The sequence below is a fragment of the Coturnix japonica genome, chromosome 1, assembly GCF_001577835.2.
Source record: "Coturnix japonica isolate 7356 chromosome 1, Coturnix japonica 2.1, whole genome shotgun sequence".
In the NCBI taxonomy this organism is placed as follows: domain Eukaryota; kingdom Metazoa; phylum Chordata; class Aves; order Galliformes; family Phasianidae; genus Coturnix; species Coturnix japonica.
In genome coordinates, this window is record NC_029516.1 from 168,363,334 (window position 1) to 168,376,782 (window position 13,449).

Below are 13,449 nucleotides of genomic sequence, written 5' to 3' on the forward strand. Positions count from 1 at the left end.
CTGCTGTGCTTTGGTGCATAACAATGGTGTAATAGTTTATCTGTTGATAAAGACCTCCCAGTAAACTACCTCACATCAGTCTGGGGATTGAGTTACAGTAATAAAACTAAAGCTGAAAATTGCTTGAAACTAAACAGTCAGGGATAGAAGAAATTGTGTCTGTTTTTGTTATGAGAGGCAACAGTGCTGGCTGCACTGTAATGCCAGCAGCATACTGCCTGCTACGTTGGTATTACAGCTGCACAGCTTGACCTAATTTGGATGACTGCTTTTCTATACAGAAGTAGCTATGTTAACATGGATATAAACTCTTGTGAGGTATGAAGGGTGATCTGCTGCATATAAGTGATCTTCAGGCTTATTCTGTCACCTGTGATTGCTTGTGGTTTCACTACAGGGGTACAATGCATTTTGAATATTGATATTTGAATATCAAATGCATTCAGAAGTGTCTATTAATAAGCAGCTATCTTCATGAATTTTGCATGGATGTGCTAGGTTCTTAGATTTCTTTTACATCTCTAGTGCTGTTTTGAAGATAAGCTTCAGAACAGATACAAAAGATGGGTCATCCTTATTAGTTTTTCAATCCATCAACCATTAGAAAACTGGATCTTAATTAACTCATTATCACCAAACTGCTGCTGACACTTGTGGCACTACTGATACAAAGACAAGCTGTTCACCTTGATTCATGTTAGCTACATCTTCTAAATAATGTTATGTTCCTTTGTTAGAAATTTCTGTCTGTCACTCCTTGTGTGTGGCAGCTGCACTGGTGTTAACGTGAGGATGGGAGAGCTCTCAGAGCTGTCTGTCACGATCACTGCCACCAACAGCTGTCATCAGATGTGCTTGTTTGTCTCTGACTGTGTATGTGAATGTCTCGGTTTTCTTTTTCGAAGTTGCATGGAGAAATGTCAAGCCAGCAGCTTGACAGAGCTGGCTATGTGGCCCACGTAGCATTTGGAATCTCAACTTTTATTTGCAATTGTGAGGCCAGGTATACAAGCTACATCACGGAGCCAGATGCTGAAGAGCAGACACGTTTTCTTCCCAGGGGCCAAAAGAAATGCAACTGCAAGGATTAATAAACATTTTTGTAACCATAGAATTATAGAACATCCTTGGCACGCTGGGTTGCAAAGAAAAATCCTTCTGCTATCTTTCTGTATTGTCAGAAGTAGAGAAGTGTGGGTAAGCTTGGCTATAAGTACAGAAGACTGCAAAAAATACGCTACCTAAAAAATGGAGAGGCACAGGTCTCTGCAACTTCACCTTTTCTAAGAGGTTGTAGTTTGTTCACATGGTTTCTATGAGTATTAAATGGAGTAGCTTGAAATGAGAAACAGGGTGTCACCTGGGAGAATAATTGCACATTTTTGACAAATATGTCTTGCAGAGAACAAGTAGGAGCCCAATCTATTTAACTCATGAAATGAAGGTTAATAGATAATGTCATGGTTGGTAAATACTTTCAATGAAAACTGAGCTGATCATCAGCCCTGCAAATGTCTTAAAAATTCAGTGTTATCAACCTGGATATGTAAAAAGGATGGATAAACTTTAGCTGTTTGGCAGCAAGTATAGTGAATACTTAAAACCTATTTTAGGCCATGGTGGTGTGTCTCCATCTCTGGAGTTGGGTCACTGTAGTTTGAGCGCTTCCCCTGCTACAAGAACTGCACTGGGGGATCCGGTAATTGGTATCTGGAGGAGACCTTGCTAGACTACAATAATTCCTTGCAGTGATCTGAGGACATGAAATGCAAGGTGACTTTTAGCTTCCAAAGTTGCTTGTCCAACCTGACGTTACATGCTGTATCAGAAATGACAGAAGATGCATTTTCCTAGATTTACTTAAACTGCTTAAACTGGGGCTAAGAGTTTTAGAGGAGTTTTATAGATCCAAAGGTCTGGGGAAGAAAAGGAAAATCATAATGTGCATCAGTGGACATTATTAAAATAGCAAACCTGGGAGAATATGGTACTCTGATAGCTTCTCCTTTCTCTCCTTTAATGAGCTGCACTCAAATCTGTTGCTCTCTTTCCACCATTGCTGGAGGCTTTAAGAACTTGTCTGTAAAAAGAAGTTAGAACTATTGGACTGCTTCAAAAGGTTCCCCTGTTAATGTAGGACTTAGTGTGACCTTCAAGAACATTAATTTGTATACCTCAACTAATTGGATTTTGACACGTTACTTTCTCAATTCTTACGTTTAAAAAGAGACAAATTATTACTTTGAGATGTGTAAAAGGTGGAATAATGAAACATTTTTTCAGTGCTTTCATCCCTTTACTAAATTTTCCAGTCTTAACTTTCTCATTCTTGACAATCACTGCTTTACCCTCCCAAGTGTGACTTTTCCCACTAAATCATACATTGCTTCTGAAAAACCGTATCTACCATATGTTAAAATTCTCTTTAGGACATGAAAGCTATCACTGCTTTCACTTTTCCCTCAAAAGACGGAGTGTATTTAAATTTGACTCTGCTCTAGATCATTGTGAGTGATAAAGGCACCTTTATATAGCTGTGGGCCAACTTAACATGTTGAAATTGCACAGGAAATTGCACAGCCTCCATAATGTGCCCTGGTGGAGCAGTGGTAGGAATGCCGCTTTGCAACACGGTTAGGCCTGGGTTTGAATCCCCCCTGTGGTGCAAGTGGTAGAAGTGCCGCTCTGCTACACAGGGGCTCGAATCCCAGGGGTTGGACTCGATGATCTCTAAGGTTCCTTCCAACCCACACGAGACTGTGATACTGTGATAATTTTCTGAAGAGCAATGCATGGAGCTTCCCAGGGCTGAGGTGCAGTGGTTAGTAATGGATGAGGAGAAAGGTTTGGGGGCTCACCTGCACTCAGATCTGGCTGTGACTTAGGGGGAGCTCCAGGGTGTTGCAGAAACCGGGCAAGAATATTGAAGACCCATCTCCTACATGCAGGGCAAAACTTTGTTCTTGGCATCTGCAGCATTGAGTCCAACGAATAGTGATCTTGATCTGTGTATTAATGGTGTTTAGGTTGCAGGTGCGAAGGTGCTCATCTTTGTTAAGTGTGTCAGAGCCACAGCCTCCAACATATGGTGCCACATGGGGAAAAGGAGGCTGAGGGGAGACCTTCTTGCTCTCTTCCAGTATCTGAAAGGTGCTTACAGTGAGAGTGGGGCAGGTATCTTCTCACTGGTGACAGGGTGAGGGGAAATGGCCTCAAGTTGTGCCAGAGTAAGTTTAGGTTGGATGTTAGGAAACACTTCTTTACAGAAAGGGTAGTAAAACTCAGGAATAGGCTCCCCAGGGAGGTGGTCAAGTCACCATCCCTGGATGTGTTTAGGAGCCGTTTGGATGTGGTGCTCAGGGATATGATTTAGCAGAGGGTTGTTAGAGTTAGGGTACTGTGGTTAGGCTGTGGTTGGACTCGATGATCTTTGAGGTCTTTTCCAGCCTGAGTAATTTTATGATATGCACCAGTGCTGTAGGGAGTGAAGTAGCACTTGCGTTGTGGAAGGACATGTAGACCCTCTGGTAGTAACACACTTGTACCTAAGGTGGTTCACTAAGGCTGTTTTCCCCATTGCATGCATTGTGCATGTAGATGTCTTTTAAAAGTAAAGTTGAACTGAGTTTCAAGCAGTGACTCAAGGAGAGCTGAGACTTTTTTTTTTTTTAAAAAGCGTATTCTGGATGTTATGAGTGTCATGTGATAACCAAAAAAAGAGGTGAAAGCTTTGACTACAGTATGACATAACAAAATGTACTTGCCTACCCCTTCTGCACTGTTAGTTTTAAGCAAAAAGGCTCTCACTCTCCTTGGCTGAGGCCCAGGGTATGTTGTGTGATCAGAAGAGTCAGTGAGTGCAGTTTGAGCAAGCTGAGGTTTCCATGCTGGTTGCTATGGTTTCTAGAAGTGGATGTAGGCTGAAGCAGTGCGTGAACATGTGTGTGCATGTTTAGGTTTCAAAAACAACAAAAAAGAATTACTAGTGACCCACAAAATTAAATTGAAGGTTTCTTCTCCACGTGATCAGGTGGAGAAATGTAACAGAGCATCATTTTTTGTCTGGTCTCTGTGAATACCAAGTAAGGCAGGATGGAGAGATGTTGAAGCCTTTTCTGTCCACTGTGCAATGGAACAGGAATGTGCATGTACCAGTTTTTTCTGTATCTGTTTGAGGCAGACATACATTTCTGCCAGTTATTCCTAATTGTTTCATTTGGATCAACTGACTTGATCCTGCAGATGTCATTTAGCATGAGAAGGAGAAAGTAAATGAAGCTCTGTCTCATGGTAACATCTTGCCAGGATGACAGCTTAGTTCTTCCTTCACACAGAAAATGGTGCTATTTGCACTTCAGGACATAGACACGGGTTTATATTTGAAGTGATCTCCAAGATACCTCGCTAAAGGATTAAGGATTGTGTAGTAGGGCTGATAGCATTTTAGCAATACCAAAATTTTAAGCATACGGTGGCCTCTTCTACTGTTCTGCTTAGCATTTAGCTAGAATAAATATGATTTTTGGTCTGGAGCGTATACCATAAAATCATAGAATGGTTGGGGTTGGAAGGGACCTTTAAGACCATCCAGCTCCAGCCCCTGCCATGGGCTGGTTGCTCCCTACCAGCTCAGGCTGCCCATGGCCTATCCAACACAGCCTTGAGCACATCCAGGAATGGGGCACCACAGCTTATCTGGGCAGCCTATACCAGGTCCTCACTGCCCTTATAATAAATTTCTTTCTAACATCTAACCTGAATCTACCACCGTTAGTTTAAACCTGTCCTCCTTATCTAATCACCTTCAGGCTGCAAAGTCAGTCTCCATTTTGTTATAAGGTCCCTTATATATATATGTATATAAGGCCTCAGTGAGGTCTGCTCAGAGCCTTCTCTTCTCCAAGCTAAACAACCTTCAGCCTTTCTTCTTAGGAGAGGTGCTCCAGCTCTCTGATCATCTTCGCAAAGTCCTTCTCTTCAGGGCTGCTCTCAGTGTGTTCTTCTCTCAGTCTGTATGCTTGCTTGGGATTGCTCCAGGAAGTTCATAGGATTCCCTAAGATGTTTCTAACCTGAGTATCTCAGAAGAGTTAGTCTTCCTGAAAGTAGATGTTTTGGGACCACTGAGATGCCTTAACTTCACCCGGAAACCAGAGTACCAGAAGCACCAGCCTCCTGGCTTTTGGCTTGCTGCTCTGCTGTTCTTGCTCCCAGTCCTTTTTTTGAGCCCCACTTTTGCACCGCCCTTTTCAGTTTTGGTAGATCTCGTGGTCCCTCAAAATGGTGGCCCTATCTTGGGAACTTTTCATCTCAGCCTGTAACTTTTTAGGCATAAGCAGCCTTGCTCAAATAGCTGAATATTTGTAAACAGGGAAAGGACAAAATCTGCAGTCTGTACTTTACTATCACTTTGCACAAGGATTGCCTTCTAAATCTCATAGTTAATAAGGTTGTTGAGGATGTGAATTCTATCTCTCAGTTATGTTTCTACCTCCTTTCTTGAAGCCCTCTATTAACCTTGGGATTATACGTGCAGGTTTAAATCAGTAGGATAATAACTGCAGGAAATGACATCCAGTTGTATGTATGCTGGGAGGGAATCAATTACAAGAAATGGACTAAAAGGCCAAATCAAATACATAAAACTTGGCAGTGGGATGATAAAATATAACCAATGCAATGCTTTTGTTTTCCACAGAGTGTATCTATTTTTTGTGTGCTACCTGAGGAAAGAAATAGAAATAGGGTGACTGCATCTTTCTGACTGCTGGGGGCTGATTTTTCAGCTGAGACATTGGGAAGTTCATCTTTTTCCTTTTTAATTAAAGAGGCTGGTGAAGCAAAACTTAATGTTATCTCTCTTACCCATTTGGATTGTATATATTTGTAGCAGCAGCATTACTTTTGCTCTAAATGGAAAATAAATGGTACTGACTGGGTGTGGAAACACCAGGAGGGACAGCGGGGGATGAGCTATAAGGAAAGCAAGTACTGGCAGCACATAAGTTGACAGTGCATTGAGTTCTCAGCACATCTGCATCAAGTCCTTCAGGATACATGGAACAGGTTACAAAGGGCAGTGTAGAAGAGGTGATGATTGGGGAAAAAAAGAAAAGAAAGACATCACACCTTCACTGAGGTAATGCTGAGAAGAAAAGGACAAACCTTTCTAAGCAGTAGCATCCAGGCAAGAAGACTAGATACTTTAATAGGTAAGTCACTGAATCATAAAGAGGTTTGGATTTGAAGGGTGCTTAAAGTTCATATATCATCTCCAACACCCCTGCTGTGGGCTGGGATGCCTTCCACTAGGCCAGGCAGCCTCATCCAGTCTGGCCTTGAACACTTCCAGTGGTGTGGACATTTAGTTTCTCTGGGCAACCCGTTCCAGTGCTTCACAGAGGGGGGACAGAATGGGGAAGGCCAAAGTTCACAAATGACTATTTTCAGACCTCAAAACAGTACTTCGTATAAAACCAGCAGCTGAAAGCTAAGAAGGATGAGGAGATTAAGAAGGTTGAGCTGTTGGCATGCCTTTCCTTCCTGTTGTTTCAAGGAAACCTGACCAAAGCACAGGTATGTGTGAGTATAGGTATAAAAGCTATCTGAACATACATCATGACTCTTGTGAGAAGGCAAGTGTGACAACATTGCTCTATGTTCCAAAACAAAATCACTTTCCCCCTGCTAGATCTTGCACTGAACTATGTTCCACTGCTGCTACAGCAAAGCAATGTTAATTACTACAAAATCTCCGGCTTAAGAGTTCAGCTACAGGTCTCCAAGTACAGCCCCTTTCCTGAGCATTAATTTCAGTGGTGTTTTGATCCTGTGAATGAGCAGGAATAACCTCACCCCCAGCTGCTCTTCCCCTGACAGCTCCATGCCGTTCCCCATCAGGCCTCCCCTCAGGCCTGCTCTGCTCCGGGTTGAATGGTGGCTCCTTTGGGAAAGGGGCTCCTCCAAATGGCTCCTTTAGGAACAACACATGGAATGGAGGCCCCTGGAAGAAGCAGCAAAATGAGATCATTGCGTGTCTGAAAGCAGAGGGACCATTTCAGAGCAGAAACTTCAATGTAACCTGGCTGGAATACAACAGGTGAAGCACAGCCTGTCTTATAGAGAGCCCACTCTGTTAAACCTTCCATTAAGTAAAATTATTTGCTGCTTTTATAAGAAATGCTTGCTCCATGAAAGAAATGGCTTCTCTCAGTGTTTGACATTTGTGGCAATGTTTTGCCGCTTGTATCTCAAAGACAACAGAAATGTTTAGTCAGAACAGGTTATTCCTGTGTCTGTGTGGGGCAAGAGACATAAGATTTGGAAACACAGTATGGTTTTTAGTTGCATTAATGAAAAATGAGATCCTGATTCTGGCTAAAAAGACAGGAGGAATGAGTTGGGGTTTTTGCTGTGAATTGCTGTGAATTTGGTATGAATACATAAATATATTAATATTTAAAGCTGCTATATATTTAAAGTGTGGAGATGGCATGGACATGCAGTCAGATCACAGCCTAAGATCCTCATACAAGTGAAATTCTGTGGCAATACACTTATAACATGTTTGAAAAGTGGCTTTTTCTTTTAAATTAACAATAGTTGCTGACCTGTTTGTGCACAAAAATGTACAGAATCGCTGTATTTTCTTGGGAAGAAAACGGGGAACAATAGTTGTTTGTTTGTTTTTCCTAGAAAAACCAGCCCTCATCACTGCAGGTAGAAAGCAATTTCTTTCCTTCTTGACCTTTCTCATGAAAGGAGCAATAATAGTTTCAGTCATTCCTGTGAATGGCAGTGTGATGTGTCCCCAAAAGGTAATAGGTGCACAACTGAATATGTTTCTGCAGCTCTGCATTGTGTAACAAGGATAGAAGTGGCTGCTTATTTAGAAGTTCTCTAAACTGAGTCATTACTGCTGTTGCATTCCATTCGTGTGTTTTTCTCTTGCATCTGAACACTGGAGGTGAGGCTCTGAAAAGACACAGTAAACATCAGTAATGACTGGGTACTGCTATGTCCATCTGTGATTCTACATTTTGAATAACAGTGGAAAACGCTTCAATAAGCTGAGGTGAATTTCTGCTAAAGTTAAGTTGTCACTTACTTGGAAGAAACCAGGACAGTCCAGGAAACTATGATTTTCCAGCACTTTATTCTCAGGCAGATAAATGCTACTTACAGTGAGTTAATCCTGACTCCCTGACCTGTGTTACTGATGTCAGTGCACTCCCCATGCTGCCAAACACCAGTCTTAGTGAGTAGAGGGCAGGATTTGTCTTCCCTGTTTGGGCAGATGGATACCCGTGGGTAGGAGAACTTCTTAAGCATCCCAGATAGATATTGCCCTCATTACTGTTTAGGCACAACTTCTATGCTTTTCACAGGTATTTTCAGAATTAAGGGTTATTTTTATTTATTGTTTTCATTCTAAACTGTGATGGCTGCTCCAAAAGTAATACCTTCTATTTTATTATGTTGGCCCATGACATCATAGGCACGTGTTGTTGGTGTAGCAGTAGGGGCTGAACCTTCCCACCAGTATTCTGTTATGTTTTGTTGCTGTGTGACAGTTGGCAGCAGGTTGCAGTCTGACAAATGGTGTCTGATGGGAAAGTGAGTATGAAGTAAAGGTGTATCACTGAATCCCTCCATGTGGAAAGAAAGGCACCCATTGGCATTCATCAATACTTGCTGAAGGTTTTTGGAGACCTAATAGTGGATGTGTGCACAGTGAGGAGGTTGGGTGGTGCATTTCAGCAGTGATGACAGCAACCGTGGGTCACTGTCCTTTTCTGTTGACTCTGTGTACAGCTCTGTTTGGATCAGTATTTGCTTTTCAAAACCTGTCAGCAGGGCCTCAGGAAAAGGAAGGCACTGGTCACCCCAGACTGTTGTATGGTGCTATAAGACACCACAGAAATGACCAGAAAAGCTACCTGTAATCCCACAGAAACCAAACACTACATAGAGAAATGCTAAGCAGAAGTAGCAGAGAAAGGGGTCTGGTGCAGACGTAACAGCCCAATTCCTTACCAACTCTACATGACATTTACCTAATGACATTTTGCACAGATAAACTGCCCAGCATAATGAAGGGCTTTAGAGCCCCCACACTACCGCTAATTTTCATGGCCAGGAATCTCATAATTAATCATCTTCCTGTGCTGACTTGATTTTCAGCCTCTCCAGACATAACATGTAACGGCACTGAAGAATGAATCTGACCTGATTGCAATACAAACTTCTGTTAACAAATTCATTGCACCAATAATCTGATTAATTCAGCGTAACAGTCAGCTATTGAACTCCACAGCTCTCAAATTTATCTGACTACAATGTACTGTGGATACTTAATGTTTTCTGTTCAGTACTCCAGACCACACAGAATCAGGCTCTCCAGACATTCTTATTTTGTGGCAATTATTATGGAGTCCATTCCAGTATGGTAACACTCTTGGAGGCTTTGCTTTGCACACCATCCCCTGCGAGACAGTTACTGGAGGAGACAAAAGAAGCAAATAGTATTGCAGCTGACAGTGCTGTATGAATAAATTGCCTCTTCCTGTGAGTGTGGTTAAACAGTGGAGCAAGTTACCCAGAGACTGGAAAGTCCCCAGCCCTGAAGAAACACAAAACCCAACTCTACATGGCTCCAAGCAGCTTGCTATCACTGACTTTGTTCTGAGGATGGTAGCTGGACTCAGTGACTTCCAAAGTACCTTTTCACCTCAGCAATTCTATGATCTTGTAATATTTCAGTGAACAGCAAATGTGACATACAAACTATACCTTTGAGGAACCCTGTTTGAATATGCAACCTTGTATGAATATGGGGACTCAGTCCTCAATGGAAATCTTTATGCCAATGTGTATTCATTTCAGATCTATCTTTATACACGTTCCTGCATATGAAGTCAGCAGCACTATGTGAGCACCATGAGAGAATAATAATCTCCAAGAATCAGACTTAAATTAATGTGAATCAGATAGAAATTCTGCTGATGGGGCTCAGCTCTATTCTAAAAGGCGATGCTGTCTGGTTGAGGACACAGTAGACAAACTTCCTTCTTTAGACTGCACCCATCTGTAGCACTGCAGCTGTCCTCTCTTCATCACACAATTAATCACAATTAATTCACTGTAACTGAAGAGAGTTGAAACTGCTATACTGTCAGGTTGACCCAGATTTTTGTTGGTAGCTCCGAAGTATTTATTCTACAAATAATGTGACAGTTAAGCCTACAACCTCATTGAGTGTTCTTACACTTTGTTTTTGACTCTGAGGCACAACAGTTCATTTGGAACTGGCACATTTAGGACTAATTCTGTGCTTTCATTGCCATTTAACCTCAGGGAGAAGCCATTTTTCTTTTCCCAGAGTATTGCTGATGCCTGTTATAAGATTTTATCCATGGTAGACATTGTGCTCCCACTTGTTATCGTTCTTTTTGAGTTACCCTGTGTTCATGTATTCCCAGGTGATTGCTCAGATGTGCTTGGTGTAAAACACACTGCAACCCATCTAAGATTTTGCTGCAGGCTCTGAAGGATAGACCTTAGCTTTCATTTTATAAGGTTGTGTGGTTTTTTGTGAGAATATAAAAAAAAGCCTCACACATTACAAATTCTTCTTAGAGGGTATTCAGGTAATCAATTTTGGTTCTTGTCTAGAGATCTGACTTTGCAGAATCCCTAGTGCTAGAAACAGGTCCACTGCTCTTGGGTGTTTTTAGCTGTTTTTTGAGAGGTGTTGTTCCTGAGATAAATCAGAGACTGCTAGAGACAAACTGTGCCAGACAGAGACTCTTGTTTTTGGTTGGACAGCTGGAGCATAATTCTCAGGAAGCAGAATTTCGGCATACCCATATTATTATGCTATAGATAGAGCTCTTTCAGCTGTGTTATAGACTGGACTTACAATAAGTGAGAATAACTGAGCATAAAAGATAAAATAACTTGGCATCTAATCATTATAGCAAGCTAAAGGGTATCTCCATTGGTTGCATAAACATTGTTTAGATATTCCCTGAGAGTTCTTTCCTGATGAAGTGTATTTTCTGCTAAGTTAATTATAAGTTAGGAAGATCATAATTTAATCAAAGGAGAGCTCTACCCATGTTTGACAGGTCAATAACTGTTCCACTATGGGGATGGCATGTTTGATAAGTCAATAGTAATTTTAATCAGAGTAACAATTGGAATGGAAGAGAGGAAAATGCAAACTAATGATACCCTTTTAGTGTAAAAATAAAAGTGGGGGAAAATGCACCATTTTGTTTAAACTATCTATTTATCTGTATGGGGTTATTCTTGTCATAATTAACCATTCTTCTAATGAAGTCAGTGAATATGTTGTGACTGAACTGAGGGAAACAATATATTAATAAAAGATGAACTGTCTTCTGTGTAGCTAACCACTTAGCATTTGATCCATACCGTAGGATTAATTGGGGTGTGAAAAACTGGCAGAAATCTGTACAGAATTGCAATGTTTCATACCAGGTTTTTTGTTGTATTTTGTTGGTGGTAATGGTTTTGTTTGTGTTTAAAGAACTCAATAAGATCATCTTCTAATACATGAATACTACTCCTTAATGTGATGGAAATTCTTTGAGTGTTATTATTTACAATGGGGGTGTACTGAGTGTGCACAAATTCCTGCAAATTAAAACAGAGCATTGGTATACTTTACTAATATTAGTACAGGTATTAAAATAGAGGTAGCAGAGTGTGGGATGACACTGTTGTTGCAAATAGAATTGTAATTAGGGAATATAAAAATCAGTTGGAAGGGACCGTCAAAGTCCTACCCCCCAGCAATGAACAGGGGCACCTACAGCTTGTTCCAGTGCTCAGAGCCCCACCCAGCCTGACCTTGAGTGTCCCCAGGGACGGGGTGTCACCATAACTGTGGGCAAAACAAAACAGCATGGAATCATATTGTCATGCACGGTATTTTCAAATTATTACTTATGTTTTATATTTACTAAAGCTTAACATGCATTTGTTTACTAGTGGAAACACAGACAACCAAAATATAATCACTAAGGCATAAACTAAATCCAGGATAAGTTTGTTTACCTGTTCTTACTGCCTAAAGGTTGTTGAACAACTCAAAGGAAGGCCCAGAGCCACCATCAGGTTCTCCCTGCTCGATGAGTCACTGTGTCAGCTGAGCTATGGTAACTACCTACCTGTGGGTGGCCAATGCAAACTAATATGCTTTTTATCAACTGCCCTCAATATGGTCTCAGTGAAGACAGAGAACATGATATATGCTCCAGGCTGGGCACACTTCCCTGGAACAGCAAATCATTGAGTTGTAGTAACCTGGCTGTGCACCTGAAGGGATCAGACAGTGTTGTCAAACAGGTCTTGAAGTGAACATTTAAGACACAGCCAGCCTCAACTGTCTGACTTGCTTGATGACAGTGCTTGTCATTCCTTCAGCAGAGCTGTGCAAACAAGCAATAGATCCATACCTCTCTGTTCTGCTGCCTTTAGATGCCAATGAAGCCAAAACAGTATGGACACAGCATTTAGGAGGTGGGAACAGTCCTGCAAAAACCCATCTCAGCAGGCTTCTGTAAATGACGTCTACAAACTGGCACTGGCACAGGCTGCCCAAAGAAGCTGTGAATGCCCCATCCCTGGAGATGCTCAAGGCCAGGTTGGATGGAGCCCTGAGCAGCAAGATGGCAACTAGCACATGGCAGGGGTTTGGAACTAGATACTCCTTAATGTCCCTGGATACTTGAATAGATCTGGATACTCAATATATGCTTCTAATTAACTCAGCAAAAAATCATTTCTCTAAAGGCAGTGGAGCCTCCAACATGCTCAGTCCACATCTGAACGTCTCACAGAACACCTCACCTGTGGCCCTACTATCATCCTCAATGGTGACCTTGATTCAGCCTATGAGGAGCTCATTGTACCAGGGTATTGCTAGGGCCAAGAATCTTGGCTTGTTCAAAGAATTGGAAACTTAAATAATATGATTATTCAGAGTTATTATAGCTAATGCTAACAAAAACTTTGGAAAGGAGGTAAAGCCTCATGCTCCTGGGTTTAGGCCAATCTCTAACTAAACTTACTAATAGCATAAGACCTTAGGGCTGATTACCTAGTTAATATCAGCTCACAGCTTGGTTTCATGCACTGGACTCTGTGTATTGGCATAACAAAGAAAGATAAAAGATATTACTGTAAATTCAGCCTCATGCAAAACACACATTTCTTAATTTCCGATGTTACTAACCTCTCTGACTCTGTTCTTTCTTAACCTTCAAGATAGGACTCTGCAGCTTTAGGAAAGTATTGTAAACCCTTGGAAAAACTTGGCCATCAGATACTCCCTCAAAATGGAAGTGGTAGGAAGTTAGAGATACATCCTGCACTGCAGCAGGTAGCAATGATAATAGTATGAATCACACAAAGGCGGTAGC